This window comes from Physeter macrocephalus, chromosome 9 (assembly GCF_002837175.3).
Source record: "Physeter macrocephalus isolate SW-GA chromosome 9, ASM283717v5, whole genome shotgun sequence".
NCBI classification, from domain to species: Eukaryota; Metazoa; Chordata; class Mammalia; order Artiodactyla; family Physeteridae; genus Physeter; species Physeter macrocephalus.
This window is the reverse complement of record NC_041222.1, coordinates 44,505,240-44,514,429: the sequence shown is the minus strand read 5'-3', so window position 1 is coordinate 44,514,429 and position 9,190 is coordinate 44,505,240.

Genomic DNA, 9,190 nt, shown 5'->3' with positions numbered 1-9,190 from the left:
TTCATTTGTTCTCCATTTACAATTAGTTGCGGTCAAGCTGATCAAAGCCAAAAGAGGCCTGTTGCATGTGAACCCGCATCCCTCACAATGACATCCACGAAGCAGAATGAAATATGGAATATCGGGTTTCCACGGATGTATGAACTTGTAAAAAATCTGAAAGAATAGGAGGTTTTTCACACTGAGTAATGTGAAACATTTGGTGCAGATTGTAGGCCTCTGAAGAAGGAAAGGGAGAGCCCAAATCTATCAGGCTATAAAACAGAAGCGGGCCCAAGCCAACATTAGGGTCTTCCCCAGTAGGCAGGCATCCAGTGATTTAGCTGTCACAGGCTCTCCACCCTCTGGACCCCCTCTGGAGGTCCTGGCAAAGAAGCCCCTTGGGCAGGGGGAGAGAGGAGGTACCCAGAGCTCGGCCTGGGATGACAGCTTTTCAGTGGCCCACGCTCCACTCCATCCCACTCCCTCACGTTCTGTTGCTGGACTGTTGAATTACTGCTCTCCCACCCCTGCCAAATATACACACCCCTCTATACTGATGCATTCACACATTTCCAGTCAGAGAGGGGTTAAAGTACTTAGACAGGATCTTCTACACACAGTCGAAGTCAATAAAGACCCCCAAGTGAATCCAGAAGTATATACTAGCACAAAACCTCAAAAAGCCACATATACTGTTCCCCTGGCTCACTTGAATGTCCCCTCTTTCTTTTTTTTCTCTCTCTTTCCTCATGCAGACCTTCTCCTCCCATAAAGCCGGCATCACTGTCAGCTGGGGCTGCGCTCTCCTTTTGTAACAATTCAGTGTTTTAGGTGCTTTTTAGTTCCTGTTTTCAGCCCATAATGGAGTCTGAGGTGGGGACATGGAGGGGCAGGGCTTTAGCAGTTTACATTCTTTTACCCCCAGAAGTGCCTAAGGCCATGAGGCAATGTCTGCTTCCTTACTGGAAAACTGAGCAGCCACTATGCCAGCTTAATAAAAGACCTCATGATAATGCATGAATACTCACAAGGAAATAAGCAAGGGCTATTGCCAAGGACTTCAAACCAGCAAAGGCAGGCAGCCTGGTATCACATGCGGCTCTTTGAGAAACACAAACAAACCTCCCTCCTTCCACTCCTCACCCTCCCCTCACCCAAGGGCCCTGTAATTCCACCAACTCTCCTTGCCAGATTGGTGAGGGGGGCATATTTTGTTCAAGGTACATCCTAGCTGCAAAACACCAGGAACAAGAGAAAGGCTGAAATCCACTATATTTTACTAAGGTGGGGAAAGGTTTGTAAGGATTAAAGATTGGGAGTAGGCAGGCGTAAACAAATGCTAAGGACAACTGAGTCACTGTGAGAATCCAGCCTCCCCCATCAAATCACACATACACCCCTCCTGCTCTCCACCAGCAGCCTGTACAAACAAAGAATGATGGAGGAGGAAGATCAGGAATAAAGTGTCACCTTTGAACTGAAAGCCACTATGTGATACCAAGCTGTTCCTTCAAAGAGAGTTCTCCAAAGCTCTGGGTTGAAGGTGACCTGGGCTTCTACAGCCAGACGGACAGCTCCTCCCCTGGACTAGGGAGAACTGTACAACAATACAGCAGTGTGGGAGGGTGAAACCTTAATGTTCATGGAATCAAAATAGAAAGAAAACCTTAACTTGACCTTGCATGGAAGCCTTCAGCTTAGAAAAACTGAATCAGCCCAAACTTTTCAGAATTTGTAAGGCAGGACAGAAGGAGAACAATTTTAAACAGTGTCACAAATAGTCTCCAAAGACCTTGTGAAAACAAGTAGCTGTACCAAAAACTGTATTTTGGCAATCTGATCACAGATGATTTGAAACATGATGGGTTAGGTTTTCTTACAAATGAATATGAGTTTATAGTTTTGCAAAGGAGATCTGCAAACGGAGATTTGGCCAAAATTGGCTTCATATACTTAGTTCACTCACAATGCACATCCTTTGCCAGGATGTGGTGACTACAGACTCACCTGGCAATGCCATCCAGCCCCACACAAGGGAGAGAAGTTGATGTGGTATTTTTCTTTAATTAACACCCACCATCGGTTTCAAGAAACAAAATACCACCACACCCCAGAAGCCACTTATATACATCATGGATTAGAGCCCATTCCTTCCTCCTTAGAGGTAAGTGTGTTGGTAATTTATAGTGTTTACTGCCTATGTATTGATAGTTATCCTGAAACACTATATAGTTTAATGCTTACATTTGAACTTTACAGTCATGGAGTTAAACCAATATATTATTCTTTTATGACTTGCTCTTTTCAATTCAATACTGTGTTTGTGAGATTGATCACTGTTGGTGCACGTAAATTTTTTCATATTCACTGCTGTATAGTGTTCCACTGTATAAGCATGTGTCTTTCTTTTGATAAATCCATTGGGGTTTTCCAGAGAAACAGAACCAAAATATATCCTATCGACTCTGTTATAAATAGATTATTACTGTTATACACACACACACACACACACACACACACAGACACACACGTGGAAATTGGCTCATACTGTTGTGGAGGCTGAACAGTTCCATGACCTGACCTCTGCAAGCCAGAGATGCAGGGAAGCTGGAGGTATAATTCCAGCCCAAGTTTGAAGGCCTGAGAACCAGGGGAGCTGATGGTGTAAGTTCCAGTCCAAAGGCAGAAGACAGATGCCCCTGCTCAAACAGGCAAGCAGGGAGCAAAAGAATTCCTCCTTCCTCTGCCTTTCGTTCTCTTTAGGCCTTCAATAGATTGGATAATGCCCATCCATACTGGGGAGTATAATCTACTGAGTCCACCAATTAAAATGGTAATCTCATCCAGAAACACCCTCACAGAAACACCTAGAAATAATGTTCAATCTGGGCACCCCATGGTACAGTAAAGTTGACACATAAGATTAACCATCACAATAAACCAGTAGGTTATTTTTACATTAATCTATATTTTATGTGTTTAACATATATAAACATATAGGTTATATTACCTCTGCTCATAAAAAACACCATTATGAAAATTTCTGTACATGCCTCCTGGTGCACATATGCAAGATTTTCTCTAAGGTATATACCTGGTCATGTAATTCATAGATCACAGGGCATGCTCATGGTTCAACATTGCCAAACACATTTCCAAAATGGATATACCCATATCTACTCCTAACAGCAGTGGATAAGAATTCCTATATCTCCATATCCTAGTTAACACTTGGTATTGTTCAACAGTTGATTATGAAATGGTAGCTCATTGCAATTTCAATTTGCATTTCCCTGACTGTAATAAAATTGACCATTTATCCATCTGTCATGTGAAACTGATTCTGTAAAATTACTATTTATTTCATTTGTCCATTTTCCCAGTAGGTTATTTCTCTCTTATTCATTAGTTGGAATTCATATATTCTGAAGAATGTATTCACACAGTTTGTAATATCTCAATGAAGGACTTTTAAATTTTATTATAAACTATTATAATCAGTATTTCCCTTTAGAGTTATTCTTTCGTGTCTTATTTAAGTAATCCTTCTCTACCTTAATGTCACAATGACATTCCCCTACATTAATTTCAAATAGTCTTGCCTTTTAGGGTTTATTTAGTGTACCTGAAATTAATTTTTGAGTATCATGTTAGGTAGTAATCAAATTTCATGTATTTTCCAAATGTATAATCAATTATCTCAGCATCGTGTATTAAAAATACATCCTTTTTCTTCCACTCTCACAAATAATTATAACAGATATCCTTATATTCATGGGTCCATTTCTGGTCTCTCTATGCTGTTCAAGTGGTCCATTTTCTATCCTTCTGCCAATAACCATCTAGTGGGTAGAGCAAGTCAGAGAAAAAGAAATGTAGGACCTTCACAGGAGCAATAGGAAGACTGACAGCTGATCTAAAAGAAACACCAGAAGCAAGGAGACAGGAGGAAATAATGTGCCCAGATATGCTTATTTGTCCGTTTTGGAAAAATTATAGCATTTCTTGAGGCTGTGGCTTGAAGTCTTTCATCTGTTTTGGAAAATTCTCAGCCACTACTTCACCAACTACTGCTTCTGTCACTTTCTCTCATCAACTCTTCTTGGACATTTTCACTCTGTCACATATATACCTTATGTTCTTCTAAAATTGTACATCTGTTTCCATTTCATCCTTCAATATGGATATTTTTTTCTGATCTACCACTTTATTCTTTCTCTTGTCTGATGTGTCTAATCTGAAGTTAAATCCACCCATTGAGTTCTTAACTTTAGTACTTCATTTTTCCATTTATAATATCCATTTGATATTTTTTAAGTTTCTCATACTTGCCAACAGTCTCTATGTTTTCTTTTAACTATTTTAACGTACTAATCACATGCCTCCTGGTGCACATATGCAAGATTTTCTCTAAGGTATATACCTGGTCATGTAATTCATAGATCACAGGGCATGCTCATGGTTCAACATTGCCAAACACATTTCCAAAATGGATATACCCATATCTACTCCTAACAGCAGTGGATAAGAATTCCTATATCTCCATATCCTAGTTAACACTTGGTATTGTTCAACAGTTGATTATGAAATGGTAGCTCATTGCAATTTCAATTTGCATTTCCCTGACTGTAATAAAATTGACCATTTATCCATCTGTCATGTGAAACTGATTCTGTAAAATTACTATTTATTTCATTTGTCCATTTTCCCAGTAGGTTATTTCTCTCTTATTCATTAGTTGGAATTCATATATTCTGAAGAATGTATTCACACAGTTTGTAATATCTCAATGAAGGACTTTTAAATTTTATTATAAACTATTATAATCAGTATTTCCCTTTAGAGTTATTCTTTCGTGTCTTATTTAAGTAATCCTTCTCTACCTTAATGTCACAATGACATTCCCCTACATTAATTTCAAATAGTCTTGCCTTTTAGGGTTTATTTAGTGTACCTGAAATTAATTTTTGAGTATCATGTTAGGTAGTAATCAAATTTCATGTATTTTCCAAATGTATAATCAATTATCTCAGCATCGTGTATTAAAAATACATCCTTTTTCTTCCACTCTCACAAATAATTATAACAGATATCCTTATATTCATGGGTCCATTTCTGGTCTCTCTATGCTGTTCAAGTGGTCCATTTTCTATCCTTCTGCCAATAACCATCTAGTGGGTAGAGCAAGTCAGAGAAAAAGAAATGTAGGACCTTCACAGGAGCAATAGGAAGACTGACAGCTGATCTAAAAGAAACACCAGAAGCAAGGAGACAGGAGGAAATAATGTGCCCAGATATGCTTATTTGTCCGTTTTGGAAAAATTATAGCATTTCTTGAGGCTGTGGCTTGAAGTCTTTCATCTGTTTTGGAAAATTCTCAGCCACTACTTCACCAACTACTGCTTCTGTCACTTTCTCTCATCAACTCTTCTTGGACATTTTCACTCTGTCACATATATACCTTATGTTCTTCTAAAATTGTACATCTGTTTCCATTTCATCCTTCAATATGGATATTTTTTTCTGATCTACCACTTTATTCTTTCTCTTGTCTGATGTGTCTAATCTGAAGTTAAATCCACCCATTGAGTTCTTAACTTTAGTACTTCATTTTTCCATTTATAATATCCATTTGATATTTTTTAAGTTTCTCATACTTGCCAACAGTCTCTATGTTTTCTTTTAACTATTTTAACGTACTAATCATAGTTATTTTAAAGTCTATATCTGATAACTTAAATAACTGGACCTCCCTTTAGGGTCTGTTCTTTTTATAATTTTTTATCTTATTTTTCAGTCAAGTCTTGCCTTTTTATATATCCAATTATTTTTGATAGCATGAGGACATTTTTTAGGAAAAACTGTCGAGGTAATACGCTGCTCTGGATGATATTATTGTCCTCCAAAGAGGATTTAATTTGCAGTTAATTTTACATACAGTTAAGGTCAAATCAGGATTAAGCTGATTTGAGCTTCAGTCCTATTTGGACTTGTCTAGCTCTGGTTCACTTTTACTCCTAGAGTGTAGCTTTGTAGGGTCCTAACTAAAAGCTTGGGATGTTTAACAAGGCATCCTCTTCTTGATGGGCCCTGAACCTTACTTTTCATTCCTCCAGCTCTGTAAAACTGCTAACAGCTCTGGTCAGCTTCTGGATCTCTCAGCTATTGCTTTTGTTTTCAGAATCTGTGGTTGCCTCAAAATGAAAAGCAACCCCCAAATGCTGAATTCACTTTTCCTGAGGCTTCCCTCTTACTCCAGATCTTGAATCTGAAAATTATCACTGCCTACATAGCTCTCTGCACCTTCAAACATTTATTTTTGTATTTTGTCCAGCTTTTCTCTGAGGATTGGTTTAAAATATTCTAGTCAGCCATTACTGGAAGTGAAACTCTGGTATTTAAGATTTTTTTGATGTTCTTGTAAATGCTATCCTTTTACAACTAATTTTCAATTGTAGTTGGTGTGTAGAAATGATTGGTTTTACTAAATTAATTTTTTTTATATCCAGCAACATCACCAAATTCTGAGTAATTCCAATCAATTATTTATAGATTCATTGGGGTTTTCTAATAAACCCTAGTTATTCATATTATCTGTGAACTGTAGCTTTGTTTCTTCCCTTCTAGTGTTTACATATATTTAATTTCTCTTACCTTACATGTTGGTTGGGAACTCTAAAATAATGTTGAATGAAAATGGTGATAGAGGGCACCCTTGTCTTGTTCACAGTCTTAAAGATAATGCTTATATGTTTTCCATCGAGCCTGATAATTTGTTGTGGTAATTTGTAGATGCCCTTTCTCAGAATAAATAAGGCTTCCTATAATCCTAGACAGCTAAGACTGGATGTGTACAAAGTTGGTTCAGGGTGTTTAAGCAAACTCAAGAAACACCAACTTTGTCAATGTCAATTTGCAGAATTCCAGGACAATTATCTTACTCCCAATACGGAGAGAGCAGGAGCCTCTTATTTACCCTTTGGTAGGGTCCTCACTCTCCAGGTATATTATTAAGATCCATTTTTGCCTCTTGGGCCCCAAAGCAACATTAGCACATAAAAGTTTCTTTTCCTCATACCCTTTTTCACAGTCTCCTCACATTTTACGTCACCATCTTTCAAACAAAAGCACTTTTTTACATTTAAAAGATGTTTTCCCTTCAGTCTTTTATTCAACGTACTAAATAACATCAACCTTTTTTACTTTACTTCATGCCTTAGTCTCCTCTGAAAGTATCCAAAGTTCATCATAATTGCACTTCAGTGCTAGCATCCTAACTTGGACAATATTATACAAGGTCCTAACCACATCAAGTACCAGGGGAAGTTTACATCATGGTTTCTTGCTCCCTGCATTTCACATGCTCTGATTTTTCTCTGCCTTTTAAATCATGCCCCTTCTCCATTGCCGAATCATCACTCACTTGCAATTCACCCTAACCTTTGGATACTTTTGTGATGTGGTAGGATGGAGGCCCTCTGAGACATTGCAGGACTCTTATACTTGTCCACACTTTCTTCCCTCTTGTCACAGTCACTGAACGTTTTAGTCCTGATGGGTTTCAGGATGTTAGCTTGCAGTCTTCCGCAATTCCCGATCACGGGCGGATGGAATCAGTGTATCTTATACCTTTCTACGTCACTGACAAACACGTTAAGTAGCACCACACCAGAGACCAATTCTTTCAGAACTCCAATCAGTAAAGCAACATTCCCATTTTCGTAGGGGGCACCCACCATCTAGCTGTACGTTATGGAACTTTTTTTTACATGTCAATACTTGGGCCCTAGTCCAAAAGAATCTGATTTAATTGGTCTGGGGTGGGGCTGCCCAAGTGATTTGAATGCGTAGGCAAGACTGAGATCACTGACCAGTACCTGATACCCTGTGCTATATCTAGTATGTTTTAGCACAGGGGTTCTCAAACTTCACTGTGCATACAAACCACCTGGGGGTCCTTTGAAAATGCAGACCCTACTTCAGTAAATCTGGGGTGGGACCTGAAATTCTGCCTTTCCAAGAAGCTTCCCATCAATGCCAAAAACATGAACCACATTTTGAAAAGCATAAAAGCAGAGACCCTCACTCAAATTGAGCACATAGTTAACTGTTGAACAGCTTAGTCTTTCAAGTCTAACTCTGACACTTGATTCAAAATAATTTCTCGACTACCCTCAGCCTTTGCCCAGGTCTTGTGGTTATTCCCAGAGTTCACTCTTTGTCTGTTTGCTGATCCATATCATACATGACGTCATTTTCTGGGTTTGTGAAATCAGTGAGCATATAAAGCTGGGTTTCCCAACCTATACCTTGGCATCGACTACTGCTGGCTACTGATCTCTCCTTCCTTAGAGAAAGATTCTGGCCAAGAAGCCTTCTTCTCTGAAGTTTTCTGGGTGCTCTGGAGGGAAAAGATTCCAACCAGCATTAGTACCCTTGCCCACACAACACACACCTTACACATACCTGAGTCTCAGCATTTCACATGCAAACCACTGTACTGTCAGACCCCTGCCTCCCTAGGACCTTGAGGTTTCAGGAAAATGAAAACTAGCTGCTCTCCTCTTCAAAAGAAGCCTGGGACCACAGGTATGAAGGGACACTATGCAAGACCCTCTGCCCAAGCCCTGCCTATTTTTAATTCTATCATAAACTGTCCTCACATATATATATTCCTTGTTTCCTCCAGCCCACTGCTGGAGCCATTCTACTCACCAATGCTAAGCATCATCTGGTTTTAGGGATGTCTAGCTGGATGCTTGTAGACAGTCTACTCAAGATTATCTTGGCATTGCTTTCAATAGGATTATGAGATCCTCACTGGGGAAATCCAAGAGGCTTTGAAGAAGGCAGGAATCCCAGCTCAGTCACTTACCAATTGTGCGATATTGACAAGTTATTTGATTGCTCAGCACTTCATTTTCTTCATCTTAAAATGATGCAAAACCTACCCCATAGGATTGTTGTAAAGATTATATGAGATGCACATGAAGTGTTCATACAGTGTCTGGTACTTAACTACTGGTTCAGTCACGGGTAGTAACCTACATCAGAAGTCCATGTGAGTCCTATCTGGGATATCTCAAGCCCTGTTTGATATTTCACAAATTCTGTTAGAGGCCTAGGAGAGACGTATAACTTCTGTTTCCAGACTGTGTCTCATATTTATTAAGCTCTGAACCACACTGTACACACTCCTGCGGGATAT